The 23,120-nt window shown below is 39.6% G+C and overlaps 1 protein-coding gene across 6 annotated transcripts in view; it reads left to right on the forward strand.

Annotated features, from left to right (window-relative positions):
• The first annotated feature begins 19,540 nt into the window (after positions 1-19,540).
• Positions 19,541-23,120, forward strand: part of AHI1 (Abelson helper integration site 1) — a 215,963-nt gene continuing 212,383 nt past the window's right edge. For 5 of the 6 annotated variants that reach the window (XR_004352595.1, XM_032651704.1, XM_032651707.1 and 2 more), the window contains exons 1-2: positions 19,554-19,670; positions 20,052-20,114. The gene's annotated coding sequence lies outside the window, so the exon portion shown is untranslated. Of the gene's footprint in view, positions 19,671-20,051; positions 20,115-23,120 lie in introns of all 6 variants that reach the window. The other variant, XR_004352596.1, reaches the window with a different exon arrangement.

A 23,120-nucleotide genomic window follows, 5' to 3' on the forward strand; every position in this document is an offset into this window, starting at 1 on the left:
GCTCTTCCTTCATTCTTTGGTCCTTAGCACCAAATTTAACTTATTCTGAAGAAATAACATGTTAACTAAATATTACCAATGGGGAAAAATTTTTTCTGTACCTTTCCCAATCTATATTCTTCTTCAAAGGAAGCTGTAGTTGGACCCAAACAGAGATACTTACAGACCTTAATAATGTCCCTAAGAATGGCAGGCTGGGATATACAAAAGCAACAAGAAGGGAGGCTGGACACCCAACATTATGCCACCTTGAAGTGATGATCTCTGATAGCAGAGACAACTGGGGAAGGGAAAAATTAAAAGTTTTATTCTCTCCCAAGTTCACTTCAGTTTTTCTGTTCCAGTATTAGATCTTATGATCAATATCAGTCCTCTATAGCCAATTTCAGAAATCTGCAAACTTAATTTATTGATACTCCTACATAGGGCCATTGATCAATAAGTTCAGGATGGGGCCAGGAGACAATGATTTTTTAAATGACATAATATGAGCTAGAAAAAAGTATCATCATTACTTTATTCATATAAATTACTGACTTTTCTCACAAATAGGTTCACATTAAAATGAATGGGGAAGGAGGAAGAATAAAAACTCTTTAACCTTAGTCCCAAGGCTAATCTTATATATGTTAATAGTTTCAATCCCATTTATTAAAAATTCATGTTAAGTGAGGTTGAAACATCGGGGGTATAAGGCATCAGGTGGCATCATCAAGCAGATGTAGGCCACATCCATTAAAAGCAGACAGGTCTGTCTAGCAGCAGTAAACTGGACCACGCACATGGCATTTCTTCCATATGGCCTATTTCCTATTGCCTTATCTTTCTTGCTGATTCCTATTATTTGGATCTCATTTTGGGTTTCTAGTGTTTTTTCTATTTGACTCTTGGCATACCTCAATAACAGAATAATTGCCTCTGAATCTACCACACAGCCACTTTCTCCTTACATTAAATTTGAGGGAACCAGCAGATTGCCAGGATAGACTGCTGTGTGCCCAGGTCTGGTGTTGCTATGGTCTGTGCAGTACACGACGTTAGGATCCATGAGTGAGCCATGGAAAATACATCAAAACTTGGCATACGATCTAAAACTGGATTGTAGTGACGGTTACACAATGCATAAATTTGTTAAAAACCATTGAACCATACACTTAGAAGGGGTGAATCTTATGATTCATAAATTATACCTCAGTAAAGCTTAGAAGAAAAAGTTTGGCCAGAAAACGGAAGTTAGGTGGGACAAGATTGGACTGATACTGAATTCATCTGAAGAATAAGTCAATTTAGGGGGGGTCTATCATCATGACAAGAGCTGACCACACAGAAATCTAGCTCATTGGAGCAAAGCATGGGATGTGTTAGTTACATCAGTTCCCAGTCATGGGAAGATTGGGAAACTATTAAAAACTCAATTATTTTTGGCATTGCTCATTCAGTATAGTTGAAATTGGGATTCCAGCACTAGGTCCCAGTTGCTGGGAAGAACATTGCAACAAGAATTTGCATCTGTCAGTTTGAGCTTTGGGATGTAAACCAACTCTGTCTAGTTTAAGGACACAAAAAAAATGATTTATTGCAAAGGTATGAAGTCACTCATAGAATGGAATAAAAAGCTGAACAATCAAGCACTGGGTAGAACACTACAGGAACCAGGACAATTCCAATAATCCAGTAGTCAGAATTAATGAATTGTCTCTTTGGAGAGCAGCCATCAGACTAATCATCAGCAAATGTGTTACTTTATTCAAGATTTAATTTCCAGAGAGAGATCTGACTGTCCTTGCTTATTTCAAGTGTCCATGTCTTGGCCTTAAAAGGGTGAGGTTCGTTCATTGATATCTCCTCCAAGACCACATGCAATGAGAGAGGCATTATTTTCCATATGAAAGTCAATGTATTTTCACCAAAACAAGAAGGAAGAGGTGCTGGGCAGAAAACACACACACAAACACAAACACGTGCGCGCGTGTCCACTATGCTAAGATTTATCAACGCATGAAATTAGAAGTCTCTTTTCTAGATAGTCTGACAATTAAATGCAGGGCTTTTGCAACTAGTATGAGATTAGAAAAATTGCTGTAGTTTCTCAGAAAAGAGGCTAGAAAGAACACAACAGGGACTCAATTCTGTAAGAGTACTGGAGTTATTACAAGAAAAACTAGAGATTGGGGATAAAGCAGTTTAGCTTTATCAACAGGCTGAAGAAGGGTCACAAGAGGAAGATTCAGATGCAGGAGAAAAGAGAAAGGAGTAGCTTTCTCCCAAGAGAAAAGAAAGGAGTAGCTACGACTCAGAGAGCAAAGACAGAAGGTGGTGATCGTTCCGGGGCAGCAAGAGCGCTCAGCTCACATTAGACCAGTAGTCAGCCTGGAGCCCCCTCATCTGTCCTCCCCTGTTACTCCCAGCCATGGCCTCAGTGGCTTTCACTCAGTGTAATCAAGCCTTTCTTTGTTAGAATTAGCTCAGTAATTAGGGATCAGCATTTATTAGTAAATACAGTTGTGTTTTTTCCAAGATATTTTCGATGTGTTCAAGAAATTAAAGTTCTTGAATTTCTAAGAAGTACAGATTAAAATAAAAACTAGTGGGAAGGAGGTTTTGAGTTTTGTGAATTTTTACAGTCTTTGACGTTTTCTGAGTGATATGGAGAGAATGAAATTCAGTCAAGATAGAATTAGTGCCTGTTGTCTATAGAGCACTGTGATAGATACTGGAAATAGAAAGATGAACAGCCATCATCATTACCCTCAAGGTACTTGTTATAGACTGAATGTCTGTGTCCCCCTCCAAAATTCATGTGTTAAATCCTAATGCCCAAGGTGACAGTATTTGGAGGTTGGGCCTTTGAGAGGTGATTAGATCATGAGGGTGAAGCAGTGATGAACGGGTTAGTGCCCTTTTTATGGAGGCTCCAGAGAGCTCCCTTGCCCCCTCTGTCATGTGTGGACACAACAGGAAGATGGCAACCAGGAAATGGAACCTCACCAGACATCAAATCTGCCAGCACCTTGACCTTGGACTTTCCAGCCTCCAAAATTGTGAAACATAAATTTTCTTGTTTATAAACTGCTCAGTCTCTGGGTATTTTTGTTATAGCATCCCAAACAGACTAATAAGACAGTACTTATACAGTAAGGGTATAGAAATACCAGCGTTCATTGTATATATAAATGTAATGTGGTATGAGTGCTCAAAGGCATTAGAGCATAGAAAAAATACTCAAGTCTGCTCTGGGGAATTGGAGACCATGTCAAAGAAGAGGTGACAGGGAGATGTGAAAGAGAAACAGGACTTTTCTTATTGAGGTAAAATTGACGTATAACATTATATTAGTTTTAGGTGATAATGATTTGATATTTGTATACATATATATATTATACATATGCACATATACATATATATAAACACATTTGATATATAATGATTAGATATTTATATATGCGAAACGATCACCACAATGTCTAGTTAACGTCTGTTACCATACGTAGTTACAAGAAAAATAATTTTTTTCTTGTGATGAGGGCTTTTTAAGATCTACTCTTCTATGGTCACCTAATCTATGACATATAAGGCAAGAATATACAATGGAGAAAAGACAGCCTCTTCAATAAGTGGTGCTGGGAAAATTGGACCAGCATAAAAGAATGAAATTAGAACACTCCCTAACACCATACACAAAAATAAACTCAAAATAGATTAAAGACCTAAATGTAAGGCCAGACACTATAAAACTCTTAGAGAAAAACATAGGCAGAACACACTTTGACATGAATTGCAGCAAGGTCTTTTTGATCCACCTCCTAGAGAAATGAAAATAAAAACAAAAATAAACAAATGGGATCTAATTAAACTTAAAAGCTTTTGCACAGCAAAGGAAACCATAAACAAAACAAAAAGACCACCCTCAGAGTGGGAGAAAATAATTGCAAGCGAAACAACTGACAAAGGATTAATCTCCAAAATATACAAACAGCTCATGCAGCTCAATATCAAAAAACAAATAACCAAATCAAAAAATGGGTGGGGGGGAGGAAGATCTAAATAGACGTTTCGCCACAAAAGGCATACAGATGACCACCAAACACATGAAAAGATGCTCAACATCACTAATTATTAGAGAAATGCAAATCAAAACTACTACTACCTCATACCGGTCAGAATAGCCATCATCAAAAAAATCTATAAACAATAAATGCTGGAGAGGGTGTAGAGAAAAGGGAACCCTCCTACACTGTTGCTAGGAATGTAAATTGGTACAGCCACTATGGAGAACAGTATGGAGGTTCCTTAAAAAACTAAAAATAGAACTACCATGAGACCCAGCAATCCCACTCCTGGGCATATACCCTGAGAAAACCATAATTCAAAAAGAGTCATGTACCAAAATGTTCATTGCAGCTCTGTTTACAATAGCCAGGACATGGAAGCAACCTAAGTGTCCATCTACAGGGGAATGGATAAAGAAGATGTGGTACATATATACAATGGAATATTGCTCAGCCATAAAGAGGAATGAAATAGTGCCATTTGCAGAGATGTGTATGGACCTAGATATTGTCATACAGAGTGAAATAAGTTAGAAAGAGAAAAACAAATATTATATAATATCGCTTATATGTGGAATCTAGAAAAATGTACAGATGAACATACTGGCAAAGCAGGAATAGAGTCACAGATGTAGAGAACAAACTTAGGGTTACCAAGGGGGGAAAGGGGAGGTGGGACAAATTGGGAGATTGGGATTGACATATATATACTACTATGTATAAAATAGATAACTAATGAGAACCTACTGTTTAGCACAGGGAACCCTACTCAATGATCTGTGGTGACTGAAATGGGAAGGAAATCTAAAAAGGAGTGGATATATGTATACGTATAACTGATTCATTTGGCCGTACAGCAGAAACTAACACAACACTATAAAGCAACTATACTCCAATAAAAATTAATAAAAAGATCTACTCTCTTAGGAACTTTCAAATATGCAATATATTATTATTAACTATAGTCACTATGCTGTACATTACATCCCTGGGACTTACTTATTTTATAACTGGAATTTTGTACCTTTTGACAGATGGACCAGGTAGGTGATAGCATTCCAGCCAGAGAAAATAGTATGCAAAATTACGAAAGCATATTGTATGTTCCTCCTTTAAATATAAGAGAAACTGACATCATCCAGGAACTACATATAGTGTTTCTGGGAAGGGTATGAGAGAGGAATAATGTGGCTGGGAAGGCTCGTTGTAGGCATACCACTGGAAAATTCTGAACAGGTAAGTGACACATTAAAGTACCTTGGAGGGACTTCCCTGGTGGTCCAGTGGTTAAGACTCTGAGCTTCCACTGCAGGGGGCACGGGTTCGATCCCTGGTCAGAGAACTAAGATCCCGCGTGCCGCAAGGTGCGGCCAACAGAAAAAAAAAAAAGTGCCTTGGAAAATCATACGGAGGATGTTGATTAAAGAAGAATGAGACCTTCTGCTCTCAGGGGCTTCTTACCATCCAGGTAAGACATAATGAGTAGATATAGAGATTGAGAGAATGGAATAGATATTTAGTAGGTAAAATGGACAACAATTAATATAATAACATTTAACATTTATAAAACTCTATTTGTTGGGCACTGACACAGTGCAATAACTAAGAATCCAGGTCCTGGAATCTGACTTCCTAAGTTCAAACATTCTCCATCCAGTATTTGCCACCATAGAAAATTGCTCAGCTTCCCTGCTCCTTAGTTTCCTTATTTGTAAACTAGGACCTACTTCACGGGACCATGAGGATTAACTGGTCACTATATGAAAGGCATTTAGAATAGTGCCTTAAAAAGTTAGCAATTATGGTTATCTCATTTTATAGATGAGTAAACTTTAATACACTTAGATTAAGTCTATTCCCAAGGATAGATACTAAATATATTAAATGTTTTTAAAACTTATGTTTGCTTAACTCTAGATCATGAGCATGTAGCTTCTAGCATGACCCCAAGTCATCTAAAAGACTGTGCTCAGTGATAGAAGCCTGAGAGAAAGGAGAAAATATTTCAGATGATTGATGATCTATATATGATTTAAAAGTTTTATTTATACTTTGGATTTCCTATAGTTTCAGGTTTGGGCCTTACATAATCTTTAATTGTAAGAATTTGTTAAGATACTGATTTTACCCGCCTACCATACTCTCTTCCAAGAGGAAGGTCCCTCTTCTCTAATAGTGTTTGCTGTCCCCAGTTACCACTAATTAAACCAGGGGTAGACAACAGACCTAGAGGCTGGGCAGGACCGGTCAAATTCTATTATTAGAATATTTGCACTGAGAAAGTTAGTAGATGATGAGATTGACAGTGGATAGAACAGACCATTCAGGGGAAGCAATATTCTGTTTGAGGTTAACAAGATTAAATCATAGGCAGACTATGGAAGGCTTTGAATTGTAGACTAAAAGCTCTGATTTTATATTAGCAAGGGAAAAGTCACCAAAGATTCTGAGTAGGAAAGTCACACTGTGAACATAAATAAGGATATTGAATTTATGAGGTCATAAGGTGAATTGAAGGCCAAAGAGGTCAAATTTATTGGGAACATAAATTGTTGGATCAAAACAGTGATCTGATATGCAAAAGAAGAGAGATAGCTGCAAAAGCCTTTCCAAGGGAGAATTTACAGGACTTGGTGATAGATAAAATATTAAAGATAATTTTAGAAAGGAACAAAGAGTAACTAAAAGATTTAAGTTTAGAATGCAAATTACTAGAAATACAGAATCTAAGAAGCAAACATGCTTTTAGGGCATTGGGTTTTTTGACAGGTTGAGTTTCCAGTAATGATAGAACATTTAAGTGCAAATATCTAGTAGGGTGCTTGACATTAAAAGATTTCAGGGCTGGAAAGTATCTTAGAAATTATCATAGTCCAATTGCTTTATTGCTCAAGTGAGAAAACTGAGATCTAGAAGGATAATTTATCCGATACAACACAAGTAATTAATATGGAAGCAGAACTAGAACCCAAGCCTTCTGACTCCCAATCCAGTGCTCCTCTGATTACATTGCACTGCCTTCTCTAGCTGATTGGTGAGAGCAGAAGATATATCAAAATTATAACACTGGGAGTGATCTACAGTGATAAATTATAAAAGTCATGAGATCTGTAGAGAGTTTAGATCAGAGATGGCAAACAATTTTCAACTTACAAGCCAGCTCCAATAAATAAGTAATGACTGCAGGAATACCGCATTGAAAACAATTCTGAATCTGTGTCCAGGCTTATTGAGAACAAATGATATGACTATTAGTGATCCTGGCCAACAGCAAACTTGATGTGGGCAGCATATATGCCACCTATTGCTATCAGTAGTCAGAAAGAAAACTGCAGTCATAATCATGAGAAAGAACTGAAAATATTTTTTAAAAATAACAGCTAAGGACTTCCCTGGTGGTCCAGTGGTTAAGACTCTGTGCTTGCACTGCAGGCGGGCATGGGTTTGATCCCTGGTCGGGGAATTAGGATCCCATATGTCGCACAGCGTGCCCCCCATCCCCCCAAAAAAAACAGCTAGAAAAATATCTAGCTAATAATGATTAGCTTTGCATAAGGTAATAACATTTCCTTTTTATTATTTGGTTCCTATCTTAAATGGGAGGTGTTGGATAAACTGCTGAATGCTTATTGGAAACATGAAGGATTTGAATATTTGGGGAGTCATGATGGAAGAGGCTGAAAAAGATTGAGACAGAGAGAGAGAGAAACAAACTTTTTTTTTTTTTTTTTTTTGCGGTACACGGGCCTCTCACTGTTGTGGCCTCTCCCGTTGCGGAGCACAGGCTCCGGACGCGCAGGCTCAGCGGCCATGGCTCACGGGCCCAGCCGCTCCGCGGCATGTGGCATCTTCCCGGACCGGGGCACGAACCTGTGTCCCCTGCATCGGCAGGTGGACTCTCAACCACTGCGCCAGCAGGGAAGCCCAGAAACAAACTATTGACTGAACTTTTTTACATAAACAGGCTTATTTGTTCAGTATGTCCCAGACTTTAGCTTAATTTGATTTTATACAGAGACTACCTAATAAAAATTTTTCTGAAATAAATTATATATGCCAAAGTCAACATTATGAACTGACCACACACATTTATCACCTCTTCTTCCTAATAATCCAGGACGTGGTAACAAAGAAAACACCCATACCACACAAACACGTATATTGATATGTACTATATATGAATATGTACTCAAAATCAATAAAGAAGACAGAGAGTAGGTCATCAGCAGACAAGAAATGTCATCAAATTTCTTAAAGAGAGTACCAGGCAGAAGAGTGGTATAGTGAGTTGAACGGTGGTCCCTCAAAAGATATGTCCATGTCCTAATCTCCAGAACTTGTGAATGCTACCTTATTTGGAAAAGGGGTCTTTGAGATGTAATTAAGTTAATGATCTTGTGATGAGGAGATCATCCTGGATGTTCTTGGTGGGTCCTAAATCCAAGGACAAGCATCCTTATAAGCATGCAGCTAAGGGAGATTACACAAACAGAGAGAAGAAGGCCATGTGAAGACAGGAGCAGAGACTGCAAGCCAAGGAATGCCAACAGCCACCAGAAACTGCATAAGGCCAGGAACATATTCTCCTCAGAGTCTCTGAGGGAGTGGGGCCCTGCTGACACCTTGATTTTGGACTTTAAATAAAGTTCTGTTGTTTTAAACAACCAAGTTGGTGTTAATTTATCACGGCAGCCACAAGAAATCAGTGCAAGTGGTTTCTAAGGAAGCTGAGAAAATTGGCCTTGCAGAAATACAGAGAAGATTAGAAAACAGCAATTGGAAGCAAGGAGTGGAATGTGGAGTTAAAACGGGGGAACTAATACAAAGTGAGTATAAATTCTAATTGTCCCTCCCACCACTCCTTCATTCCAACAGGGGGAATGCCCAGCAGCCAGGCATTCTTCTCTATAGAAATTGCACTGTCGAGAGAAGCAGGGCAGCTGATGTGGCCATTCCCCAGCCAAACACCCTAAAGCAAGGTTGATCAGTTGGTAAGCCCAGCCCACAACCATACAGCACTCATTGCCTTATTTTAACAGATAACAAAGAATGAATATACTGTAGCCGTTTGTAAAGGTTCTGGAATTAAAGAGAGGCCAGAAATAAACAGGGGGAAAAAGTCCACAAAGAAAGCTGAAATAATTCAAGGAACAGGAGAGAACGAAAAAAAGGAAGGCAGTCTGTTTATCGAATATATTCAGAGATAATTATGCCAGTTACTAATTTATCGCCTCTCACTCCAAACTCATCCTTCTTTTCCCTGCTTGTGATACTCAAAGTGGACTCTGCTGTCAACGTTTGGGCTTGGCTCGCTGCTAGATGTAGGCTCTGCCGATAGAGGGCTCTGTGAGCGCACTGTAAGGACGGAAGGGAAGGTGCTTTCTGTTCTGATGTTCTTTTTCTCTTAAGGTCCTGCAGGGGTCCTGCTGTGTGCCCCTGTGGCAACCACGCCCCCTCCTCAGAAGCTGAAACTCCACCTCTGGACCTCCTCCTCTGGAGGTTCCAAGCTCCTTCCTTATTCACTATTCCCTCAACTTTGGGAGTAGTAGTAGCTCTTTGCAGGTACTACCTCTGTATACCTTAGAGTTCTCTTTTACCCATTTTAGTGGTGAATACATCTTTTACCGAGTTCACAATTTACTTAGTTCACAATTCGTTTCTCAATTCAAATTACTGGTGTGGTAATTTTTGTCCCCTGCCCAGACCCTAACTAACACAAGAGTCAGTAAGGTTGTTTTTTGTTGTTGTTTTTTGTTTTTTGTTTTGCTGTACGCGGGCCTCTCACTGTTGTGGCCTCTCCCGTTGCAGAGCGCAGGCTCAGCGGCCATGGCTCACGGGCCCAGCCGCTCCGCGGCATGTGGGAACTTCCCGGACCGAGGCACGAACCCGTGTCCCCTGCATCGGCAGGCGGACTCTCAACCACTGCGCCACGAGGGAAGCCCAGTCAGTAAGCTTTTTGATATTTAAAATCAAATAAAAATAAACACTAGAGATCACGTAAAACTCTCAGATTTTAGAGTAAAATTAAAGTAAAATTTTCAATAGATGGTTAGAAAATAAAACTGAGTAAATGTCCCAGAAAACAAAACATCCAGTTAAAAGATGGAAAATATGGGAGGTGAGATTGAGGTGTGGAAGGGGGGAGGCGGTGAAAAGGAAGTGTAAGGTTGCCAGTATCTTCATCTTAAAAGATGTGGTAACAAGAGATACAATACATAGTTGATCAAAAATAAAGGGATATGGGGAATTCCCTGGCGGTCCAATGGTTAGGACTCCGTGCTTTCAGCCGGATTCGATCCCTGGTCAGGGAACTAAGATCCCAAAAGCTGCGGCATGACCAAAAAGGAATATGTATATTATTTAAACTTACAAAGGTAACCAAAAAAGGAATTAAATAACAGTAAAACTTGCTTACTGCTTTAGATGTATTGATCCATTTATTCTCATAATAAATAGTTATTCTGAGGAATGGACTATTATTTTCCCCATTTTACAGAAGAGGAAAAAGGTGCAGAGAGATTGAGTAATTGCCTAAGGTCACAAAGCTGGTAAATGGCAGAAGTGGGATTCCAGAGTGTGTGCTCTTATCTATTATACTCTACTGTCTCCTTATATGACTTATTGGGAAGAGATGGTTAAGGAAGGTAGAAGGTGAAGCAAATGAGTTAAATTGTCTCTTAGCAGTAGATTAAGGTAATATTTAAAACTCACAAAATAAGAAATGGCGATAAGAGAGAGGTAATCACTGGAAGAAAAAAAAATACAGAAAATGTTTAAAGCAGTTTACTCTCAAGGGCAGCACTTTGGGAAGGAAGTGGTGAACCAGGGATCTGTCATTTTCCCTTACAAGTCTTTATGTACTATTAACACATTAGTAATAATTTGTTCTAAGCATTTTAAAAGACATATGTTGAGGAGGAAGAAATTTTCCTCTACCCTTCTAGGTTCTGCTGGCTGGTCCAAGAATTAAATTCACATAGATTGCCAGGATGAAATCAAACAAAAGTTTAATAACATGTATACACGGGGGAGACCCAGGAGAACCTAGTAACTTACCAAAATGGCTAAAGCCCTCACTTTAAATACAATCTTCCGCTTAAGACAAAACAGGATGTTGGGGATAGTATCTTGGGACCTCAAAGGGGAGGAAGGCAATTGACATGGAGATGGAAAAGCAAATGTTTGGCAAACATGGGACCCAGAGTGAACTCTGATCTCTCAGCCCAGCCTGAGTCTCCCTCACCATGCCTAGTCCACACTCTTGGCAGACGTGTCTGGTGAACGCTGGGACAGGCCCTCCATCTAAATTTTTTTAGGCTGTTGGGGGAAAGTTCTTCCTGAGTCTTTAGGGCCTTGATTATTTTCAGCTTAAAATAATCCCCAAGCCAAAAAGACATTTTGGGATGGCAAATTTTGCTCCCCTACACATAAAGTTATAAATTATCTTAGATAAGGAGAGAAGAATAGGATCATGAAGCTAAATTATGTATTTAAAAATTTTACATACTAAGTATACCAAGATAATCTTACATCTGCAAACAAGGAAAGTCCCTTCTCACTTGCGGTAGAGATATCTGACCTGAGTCCCTCAGAGGAGGCCTGGTAATTAGTCATAGCCGGGCTTGGGAAGCCCCTCTTTTCACACTTCATAAGAGAAATGAAGCTAGTTTTCAATCTACTAAATAGATACCATTTGAACAATAAGATGAAATTTTAAGCATTAGCAATCACAAGAGGTCTTATAACTCAGGAAGAGGAATGAGTGTCCAAAAGGTGCCTTTTGTCCAACCAGAGGGTCTCTGGTCACAGACGAAAGATAAGCTTAGAGAGTGATCTTTAATGACAGGAAAGAGCTCTGGACTCTTGTAAGTGTTGATAAAAAGACTCTGGTAGTATAAGCACCATTCTCTACTGTATTTATTAATCTAGAGACTATATTTTCAGCCCTAGTGTTAAATGCATCTCACCAACTCTTACAAATTCAAACTAGTAGTAGATTAAACATTAGTAAATTAAGTGGTTTGGATAAGAAATGGGTGCCTAAGGCCTTACATATCTTTAAACTGGGATCTTTTAGGCACAAATAATGATACATATCGACTTGTTGCCATCTAGTGCTCACCGCTGTAGAGACCGGGATTCAGTTTATGCTGAATTTTTTTTTTTTTCTTTTTCTTTCCTTAGTCTCTGCAGCAGTTTGTTTTTCATGGGGCCCCCTGAGACCCAAATCGAAACATTCTCCTAATAAAATGGTATTCACATGTAGACAACAAATCTATAAATAGCTTTATACACTGTGGGAAGCTCAGTGAATTCTGACCTAACCCATATCTACAGGTTCATCAAGTTTTCTTAGCACGCCACCCTACAGAAAGTTTATAAAGGAGGCTCAATTCCTTCAGCAAGTCATCGGCTAAGCTTGAATGACAATCACTATTACAAGATAATTACTATTAACTCATAAAATTCCCTGCAACATGTATTAAGAGTTGAGAGAGAAGGAATTCCTTTTTACCCAATATGTCAAAGAGATATTCTGTGAAAACAAAAAACTTCTGAAAATCAGCTAGAAATGCTGACTAAATTGCATCATTGAACTCATTGAAAAGCAAATGAAATTCTCAAGGGCCAAAGAGAAGAGAGAACTGAAACAAGTGTGGTAAGCAGGCACTGAAGATGTGTCTAACCTCGAGGCATTTGCTGATACCCTGAATGTAGTCCGAGAATGTAATGGCCTCCCAAGACACAGGAGATGAGGCCTTGCTCAGCATAGGAACTGAGATCTTTGCATAAAACTGGAATCCTCAAAAGACTACACTAGCAAAGGGAGACAAGGAGGCTTGAACGTCTAGGCTAAAATTTGGGTAGAGAAAAAAACCCCCTCCCCTTTGAATTATAAATGTGGCCTTTCTTAACATGGGATTCGGATTTAAATCTATATTAACCTGATAGGTTGCATATGGGTTATAAGAAAAGGAGAAAGGTCAAAGATTACTCCAAGGTGCTTGGTGTTTGGCTTGAGTAACTGGAAAAAAATGGAGTTGCCATTATGTGAGATGGAGAAAGCTTCAAGTGGGGTTTGTCTGAGGAGGCGGAAGATTAGGAGTTCAGTGTCAGAAAAGATAAGTTTCAGATACTATTAGACATCTAAATAGCGATATCTAGCATGAATCTGGATAAATGAGTCTGAAGTTCAGGAGAGAAGCATGGGCTGGGGAGATATCTTTCGGAGTAGTCTGTATGACCATGGGGTTTTACAAACTAGAAGAAATCACCAAAGGAGTAAGTATAGAGAAGAGGTCCAAGAGGTTAGCTCCGGGATGTTCCAATATCAAGAGGTAAAGAAGATAAGCAAAAACTTGCAAAGGTAACTTAGGAGGAGGAAAAGCAGGAAAATGTGCAATCACCAGTCAGAAAATATACTAAGAGAATTGACTGCATTAAAAATAGCACTAAACTTATATAAAATACTGAGGAATAAACCTGATAATAATATGAAAGACTTAAATAAAAGTTCTCTTAATTTAAAAAACCCACCATATTTGGCACTTTTATTATAATTGATAAAGAAACTTTGGAGTCAAAATAACATAGTATGAATCATTAAAATGAATGAAATAGATGTATATTACTGACATAAAAAGCCCTCTGGAATAATAATACATGATAAACACAAAAACGATGTGGCAGGACAAAATCTATAGTATGAAGTTGTCTTTATAGTTTAGTATATTTAGTATATATGTGAAAGAAAGTCTGGAAGAATATGTAAAAGACTATTGCCAGTGATTTACATACGGCAGACTTTCACTTTCCACATTATAAACATCTGGATGATTGTTTGAATTTCTGTAAGCACATATGAACATTATTAACAAAGTTAGAATTTAAATGATGTTTATATGGCATGTATAATTGCATGGAAAGGTATAACATAATGTTAATTCAAGAAAGCAGAAACAAACAGCTTACATAAGATATGACCAAAATTAGAATATGCATGGAAAACAGACTGAAAAAAAAAATCCAAAAAAGTTAACTGAGAGTCTCTTTGGGAATGGTACTGCTTATTTTTTCCTTTCTCCTTGATTCTATGTCTTTTAAACTCTCTGTAACGTGAGTTTTCTTACTTTTGTTTTTCCTGTTTACTATGAAGATTTCCAAACATACAAAGTACAATAAAATACCAGGTACTTATCAGCCAGCTTCAACAGCTATCAAAATTTAGATAGATATGTGTTATCTTTCCCCCACCTGTTTGTTTGTTTTCTGGAATATTTTAAAGCAAATCTCAAACATCTTGTCATTTTACTGTATAGACTTAAAATGATCACATTCTTATATTATCACAATACCATTTTTTCATCTAAAACAAAAATTCCTTAATATTGTATAATACTTAGCCCATACTGAAAAATCTGGGATTGCCTAAGACATGTCTTTATAAAGTTAGTTTTGAATGAGAATCCAAACAAGTTCCCATCACTGCATTCTGTTAAGCTTCCAGAATCCTTCTCCAGCAGTGTTATGGGCTAAGTTAACCCTCCAAAATTCATATGTTAAAATCCCAACCCCTAGAACCTCAAAATGTGACTATTTTGGGAGATAAAGTCTTTAAAGAAATAAGTAAGTTAAAATTAGGTCATTAGGGTGGGCCCTAATCCAGTATGACTGACGTCCTAAGAAGAGAAGATTAGGACACACACAGGTACAGAGGGAAGACTATATGAAGCCTCAGGGAGAAGGCAGCCATCTACACACCAAGGAGAGAGGCCTCAGAAGAAACCAACACCTTGCTAACACCTTACTCTTGGACTTCTAACCTCCAGAACTGTGAGAAAATAAATTCCTGTTGTTTAAGCCACCCCGTCTGTGGTACTTTGCATGGCAGCCCTAGCAAGCTAATACAAGCAGTAAGGCCACCATCTGTTCTAACTGGTTTAATGCAATTCTGTACTGGGGATAAATATTTTGTATATCAACCATATTTTTGTTTTATTCAATAAATTCACTATTTATATTTATTTAATGTTTTAAATACCCTAAATCTATTTTCATGAATGATTAGCCAATTTTATGATAATTACCACCACTACTACTAAATTGTTTGCCTCTCCTAGTACTAGTAGAGTGTCCTCAGTCTTGCACTCTTGGTTAATGGAAGTGAAAGCAGCATATTAGCTTTCTCCAGTGTGAATGGGGCTCATGAATATGTTAATTACATACCCAGATGCCTACTGGATATATTATCCTACTGAAAACAAACATCTTTTCCTCCATACCTGCTTTTCCTGCCTTTCATTGTTAATTAATTAGCCATTCTCCATCCAGGTACCTAAGCCAGAAACCTCAGTACATTAAAACCATTTTCTATAATTTAAAAATACTGTTAAACTTACAGAAAAAAAAAAATTGCAAGAATAGTATAAAGAACATCTTTGCCCAAATTCTCCGATTGTTGATATATTACATTTGCTTCATTGTTCTCTCTCTGTATGTATATTATTTATATTTTTATTGACTTATATTTTTATATATGCTTTTTTTCTGAACCATTTAAGTAAACTGTAAACACGAAGCTTCATGACCTTTAAACTCTTCAGTGTGTATTTTCTAGAAATGAAGGTATCTCCTACATTACCAGAATACAGTCATCAAAATCAGGAAACTGATATTCTTAAAATACTACCATCTAGTCCACAGACCCCCATACACACTTTGTCAACTGTCCCAGTAATATCCTTTATAGCAAAAAGATCCAATTCAGAATCACATGGTCCATTTAATTGTCATGTCTCTTTAGTCTGTTACAAACCGAAAATGTTCTTTAGACGTTCCTTTGTCTTTCATGACCTTGACACTTTTGAAGAGTACAGGTCTATCATTTTGTAGAATGTCCCTCAGTTCGGGGTTGTCTTATCTTTCTTCATGATTAGATTCAGGCTATGCATTTTTGGGCAGGAATATCAAAAAAGTGTGTTCTAAGGTTTCTTACCATATACATATATATGTGTGTGTATAATCTCTTAAAACTCTCAACCTCTAGTTTTAGCATACATTGATGATTCTTGCCTGAATCAGTTTTTACTATAATGGTTGCCAAATGGTGATGTTTCTACCTATATCATTCTCCCTACATTTATTAGTTGGCAGTCTAATGTAAGGAAGAGCTTTTCTTTATCCCCATTTTTAAAAATTCATGTATTTATGTCAGCATGGACTCAAGTATTCTTATTTTCTTCAGCGGATCATAACTTATTAACATTATTATAGTGATGCTCAGATTGACCCACATGTGGCTAATGGGGGCCCCTTCAAGCTGACTTCTTTGTCCCCTTGATTTGTTCCATCATTCTGTGAGAGCTTCTTTAATTTCTGGTGCCAAAAGATTTTCCAGGGTCATGTTATACTTGCCATACTCCTGCTCTGAATCAGCCATCTCTCCAGCATCTCTAGTCCCTTTTAGTGGAGAATGGTGTTTAGAAACCAAGATCTAGGTTCTATGTGCTCACTGCTTCTAGGATATCATGCTCTTAGACCTTTTGAACAGAAAGCGAGGGGAGAGATAGAAAAATATAGATAGATAGATAGATAGACAGACAGGAGACACACATACACACAAGTATGCAAATACTTTTATCTACACTTACTTCTGTATGTGTTTATATATATATTGAAAACTGTGAGTTCACACTGACTTAACCAATTCCAATCCACTACTACCACAAAAGTCATTCTGGAATTCCTTTTTTTCCTATTTGTAACTCCCTTCTCTGTCAGAGACACTTGGCTCCCATTAGCCTCAATCTATATACTTATTTCCTCACTCCCATTTCATGTAACCATTGTGGCCCTGACGTGCTTGCCACCTCTTCACCTGGCAAGGGAAGAAGCTGTTTATCATTTTCTATTCTTTCCTATCACTCATTCCTCCATCCAATCAATCACCAAGTCCTAACATTTTCTACCTCCCCAAATCTCTTGAACTGATACACTTCTGTCCATTCTGACCGCTCCTAGCCTTGCGCATACCACCATCATCTCTTACATGGTCTGGTCTAAAACAACAGCGTCCTAACTGATATTCCTGGATCTATATTTGCTTTCTTCCCATCCATGTTTCTACACTACAGTCAGAGTTATCTTTCTGAAATGAAAAGTTGACCATTTACTCCATGGTTAAAACCCTTCAATGGTACCCCATTGACCTCACAACGTATTGTCTTGGTCTCTTCATAACTTGCTTATCTCTCTATCTCTCTTGTCTTACTTCCTCCAAAAGCCCCCAGTCTCATTCTCAACATTTCAGTAAGCCATGCTGGTTCTTGGATTATGCCAAGCTTTCTTTTAGTGAGGATTATACTCCATTTTTTTCTACCCAGAAACCCTTCCCAACCTGGACAACTCTACACATTGTTTAGGTCTTTACTTAAATGTCACTTCTGCTATGAAACATTCCCTGACCACACCCCCCCCACACACACATACATGCATACCTCTGTAAGCTATTGTAAGGTCCAGGCAAGAGATGATAGCAGGTGTACATCTCAGCCAGTCTGATAGACTGGGGAATGTGTTATTAAAATGCCTAATAATGAGCAGCTAGAGTTATAACCTCTCTTTGTAAAGTGGGTCGTTATGTCACAGTTGTGAGGACAGATGAAAAGTACATAGAACACCTACAATGCAAAGCCAATATATGTCATCTATTATTCATTCAACAAATGTTTATGAAGTACCAACTACTTGATATGTACTATGGTAGATACTGGGGCTTGGAAAATTAAGGTATAATGCAAACAATTAAAATATAACTTACAGAATCAGTATCCAAAGCATAACAAGATATATAGCAGGAATGTTTGGTGAAATCAGTCAACCTGGTTAAGATTCAAAGGATGGACAACATTTGGGCTGAGACATGGAGAAGTAGGAGTTTACAAGGAAGGATTCTTCAGGGAGAGGGGACAATATGCAAGAACTGGGGCATGAAAGGGTATGGATTGGTTTGCATGGTAAATGTAATTCAATATTGCAAAAGCATAAAATTGAAACAATGCAACAAGAGATGAAACTAGTCAGGGAGATGGAGTGTCTTGTATCCTAGGCAAAGTAACTCGACTTTCTCCTACAGATCATCTTTGAATAATTTTCAGGAGAGTGGAATTATCAGATTTACATTTTTAGTGAGGTCACTCTGGTAGCCGTGTGCAGAATGGAATTCAGTGATCAAAACTGGAGTCAAGAGACTGGTAAAGAGGCCATCTCACAATAATCCCTGTGAGAAGTGATGAAACTTGGCAGGAGGCAGTAGAGTTAAGATGGACAGACTATACCCTGGGGGGTGTTAAAAAGGTAAAATGGACCTGATTTGATGTTAAGAGGCATTTAAGTTGGTCTACAGGCATTTAACTAGAACACTGGGAGGATAAAACCAAGACAGAGATCCAGAAAGAGAATCAGATTTTAAGTGGAAAGATGAACATCCATTGGATTGGTAATACTTCTCACTGACTTGAGAAACTTCTCACAGGATTTGGAGAAACAAGTGAGATATGCTTTGTAGGGTGTGGTGATGCTAATAGGAATGGAAAAGCAGGCCTCCAAAGAAATATGCATAATGCTCTTACCGTACAAACGAAGCAACAGGTTTTAGTGTGTGACTACAACTGCAGAAAATTCAAGAGTCCGAGAGTGACTTGACTAGTATTTTTCCATCCCTGGTGACTCAGAGCTAAAGATGGCGCTGTGGCAAAAATTAGAAGGTGGGAGGGGGCACTGGGTGTAGCAAAAGATGACTTTTGGGGGGTCGCTGTTCTGCTTTAAACCCAGAGTGAGATAACTCAGCACCAGATGAATCGTGGACAATTTTTTCCTTAAGATTTGGTCTGTAGTACAACTCTGCATTCTCCACGTTTAAAAGGTTTCATTTCGTGGGCGCGATCGCCTGGGGGATGACGAGAGTGTTTCTTTGCCTCATTCATATTTCCTAGCCTTGGCGGGTTCTATCACAGCCTCCATCTCGCTTTGCCACCTCCCGTTTTTCCCAGAGCTGGCTATAGTTCTGAGGAGCAGAGCGCTTCTTCGGGGCGACAGTGGGGACACGAGCAGGCTCCGAGAAGCACCTGAGCATTTCCATGGTCCCTTCCCGCTCCAGAGTGAACGTATTCTTTCTCCTTGGAGCTTTCCGCGCGGGCGCGAGGAGTTCAGCGCTCGGCCCCTGAGCGCGTGCCCGGCCGCAGCCTGAGGGCCCGCGGGCGGGCGCGCGAGCGCGCGCGCGGCCTCCGTTCCTCAGACGCCGCACTGCAGCGCCTCTGGGCCCAGGCTTAGGTAGCGCGGGGGCGGGGCTGTGGGAGGGGGCGGGGCGCGGAGGGGCGCCGAGGCCCGGCAGAGGTCCAGGCGGTGAGTCGACGCCGCATCGGTTGTCATGGGAACGGCGGCGTAGGCAGGCGCTGACGTCAGCTGGCGGCGCACTGCCCACACTGCGGCACCCAGCGAGTGCTCAGAGCCCGGGTGGCTGGCGGCTGGCGTGGCGGTGCGGCCATCTAGCTCTCAGCGCACTCCGCACGGTCCCGGCGTCGGCTCCGGCGGGACCCTGGGCAGGTCTGCGGCCTCTTCTCCGTGAGTACCCTGCAGGCCTGCTGGTGGCGGGAGCCCGGGCTCGGTCGCTCGGCCTGCCCTGGCCCCCTTCGGGGACAGTGGCGTGGAGGGCTGCTCGGGTCCTAAGGCGCGGGGGCGGCGGGCCGGGGAGGCCGGGCGGGAGCTGCCCTGCACCACTGCAGTCTGACCCGCCGAGCGCGGCAGAGTGGAGGGATGGGGTTTCCGAGAGTTACCTCTTCGTACTTAACTTTTCATCTCCCATTCCTGGACTCCTTTTCACCGGAACGCTGAGCGTGGTGTCGTGAAAGAGTGAATACAATCTTTGCCTTTCCTATTCCCGTTTCTGGTTTAACAGCGTTTAAATCAGATGCGCACTAAGTACATACGTTTATTTCCTTTTAGGCTGTCAACCTGGTGCTGAATCTTGAACCCGTGAAATACCTTCTTAATTACATCTGAGAAAAGGTGATCGATGTGTAACGTTTCTAAGAGTATAGTTACATTAACAGGGTCGTTTCGATATGTATACAAATAGAAGAAAACGTAGACTATTTAGGGATCCCTGCCAAATGGCTGTGCTACATTTCCGCATTACTGTGAAAACATCTACTGACTGGAGCATATGGCTTCTCCTTCTTTTGAGAAAAGGATGCTAACAGTTTTTCCACCTGTTGCGTTTACGATTGCTGTTACTGCTTGGGCGTTCCGGAAGAAGATTGCTTATTATGAGCACTCTGAGAAATTAAAAATATATATATTTGAAAGAAGTTCAAATACCAGAAGTTTTTTTAATCGTATTTAGAACCTTATATATTTATGGAGACTATTCTGATATATTAGTTGAATTATGTATACGGGTTTTGTTTGTTTCCTTTTATCCCGTGCTGTAAAATTCGGTCAAGGAGCGAATCATCCAAGCCACTGCTTTTTCTTCCCTTGATCTTTAGTCATTTATTAGCCGATAATCAGGCGTTTAGAGAAAACATAAAATGAGATGAAATGTAATGTAGTTAATTTCCCTATTTTGTATCTCTTAGCAGGTCCTGTAAAAGGGTTTGTGAGGGAGAAGCTTTTAAATATAATGACATATATGAGATTCACAGATGTCATTTTAAGTTTGACCTTAATTTTTGCTGATGATCTTATCAAATATTAGTCATTCTATAATGTATTTGCCATAGTACACAGTACCATTTAGAGATGATCATTTCTGTAATGTATTTGCTATGTTTATCATTAAATTAATATTAGTGTTTACTAATTGGATTGTACATTAGACTAAATAGTAGTAAACAAATACATAATTTATTTAATTTTTTTGTCTATCGCATAATTGTTTTATTTTTAATAATAATGGACATAAAGTAATGGGCCAGCCACTGTGCTGATAACTTTGCTTTTCAGTATTTCCTTTTCTCCTTACAATAAAGTAGGTGCCGTTTTAATTTCCCAGGCAAAAAAAAAAAAAAGAAAAGAAAGCTTAAGCCTGACTCATTTTGACCCTAGAACCAGTATTACTGCCCCCCCCTACTTTTAAAATGGGATACATAGATGAAGAGAGCACAGGCCTAGTGCTCCACAAGCTAGCAGTTTGGTGGGGGACGGTCACAGAAGGTTTTACCAGAGTGAAAATTCAAGGCCTAGGTAGGAAGTATGAAGATCAAGGCGCTGTCGGAGCACAGAGGAGACATATTTAATGATTGCTGTTACTACTTGGGCTTTCAGGAAGAAAATTGCTTGTTATGAGGACTCTGGGAAATTTAAAAAATATACATTTGAAAGAAATTCAAATACCAAAAGTTTTTAAAACCATCTTCAGAATCTTGTTTATTTATGGAGACTGTCTCTAACCCCTCAAAGTTAGCGAGCTCCCTAGAGAAGATACTGATACTGACCTGGGTCCTTGGACTCTTTAATCAATGGAAATTGATACGAGGGCAGACAAAAAGTTTAGGTGAGGCTTTATTGGGACTTCCGTTGTTTCACGAGGGAGGGAAAACGGGAAACTGGGTGGTGGGTCGGGATGTGGGGCAGAGCTGGTTCCTTAAATGGGGAGAGGTTGGGGCCAGATTTGTGGGCTGGGCCGGAGGCGTGGCTTAGGTGTTCTGCCCACCCCCTTGGTGGTGTTGTGTGCAGGGATCCTGCATAGTATACTGCTGCTTTTGTTCCCAGCACCTCAGAAGTTGGGTTTTGGCCCTTTTGTATCTTACTGTTCATGATTTTGCCCCAACTGTACATGCATGCAGTTGTTTTTAGTCCCTTATAGTTTATGTTTGTCCAGGTGCAGACACACCAGTAAAGGGACGCAGGTCCCAGGTCTTAGCCTGTCTCAATACTATTTGCATTTAGTGTCAAAGGATAGTTAGGAGTTAGAGAGACAAGAGAGGAAGGGCATTTTTCAGGAGAGAGGGGTGTATGTGTAATGGTACAAAGGCAAGAAAGAGTTTGGCACATTTGAGGGCCTGCAAGTGGTTTCACAGGGCTGGAGCCCACAATGTGGAAGTGTGGCTAGAGAAGGGGAGGTGGAGAAAGGCAAGGGGTCGTTTCACTAGTAGCTTTGGACCCCAGTGGGAAGGACCTCATGTTTTCCAGTATTTGGAGCTACTGAAGAGTTTTAAACAAAGAAATGATTCCATCACATTTGTATTTTAGAAAATTCCTCTGGTGGTTTATTTTTTAAGGGTAGTGTGATGGAGGCATGGAAGCTGTCTTAAAACAAACAACAAAATCCTTCCATAGTCTTTCTGTACCTCAGAGCTACTGCCTCATGTCACTGCCTGTGCAAGGTGGAGGGAGACAGTTGGAAGCAGAATTGTAGAAAGAATTATCTACACATTTCTTCTACAGGTCTTACCTTCCATTCATTCCTCCACCTGTGGCTGCCAGGTTTCTGTCCCTCCACAAAAAGCTTTGCACACGTGACTTCCTGACTGCAGATCCAGTGGACACTTCAAATCTTGCAAGAACTCTTGGTACCACACAGTGTAGACCACTTCTTTCTTGAAACTCTTTTTCCTTTGGTTACTTCTGCCAGTTTTTCATCTATCTCCCTGATGTCTTTTTAGTTTTTTTTTGTGGGCTCCCAGAATTCTGTGTTTGGCCCTTTTTTTTCTTATAACCATCACAAATATAAATAAATGATGCCCAGATCTTCAGACTCTTATCTCCTTGCTGGATTACTATATCACCTACCAAACATAAACTAATTATATATATATATTTATATGAATCTCCATACACATACACACACGCACATACACTATGTGTGTATACAGTAATAATAGCTATCATTTTTGAAGAGCTTGCCATGCTCTAGGCATTGTGCCTAGTGTTTTACCTGCATATTCTTATTTCATCTTTACAAAAACACTGTAAGTGATTTACTGTTATCATTCTCTTTTGAAAGAGTAGGAAATTGAGATTAATCTACTGACAGGTAGAACTGAGGTTTGAATCCGGGAATCTGACAAT

The sequence above is a fragment of the Phocoena sinus genome, chromosome 12, assembly GCF_008692025.1.
Source record: "Phocoena sinus isolate mPhoSin1 chromosome 12, mPhoSin1.pri, whole genome shotgun sequence".
NCBI lineage: Eukaryota > Metazoa > Chordata > Mammalia > Artiodactyla > Phocoenidae > Phocoena > Phocoena sinus.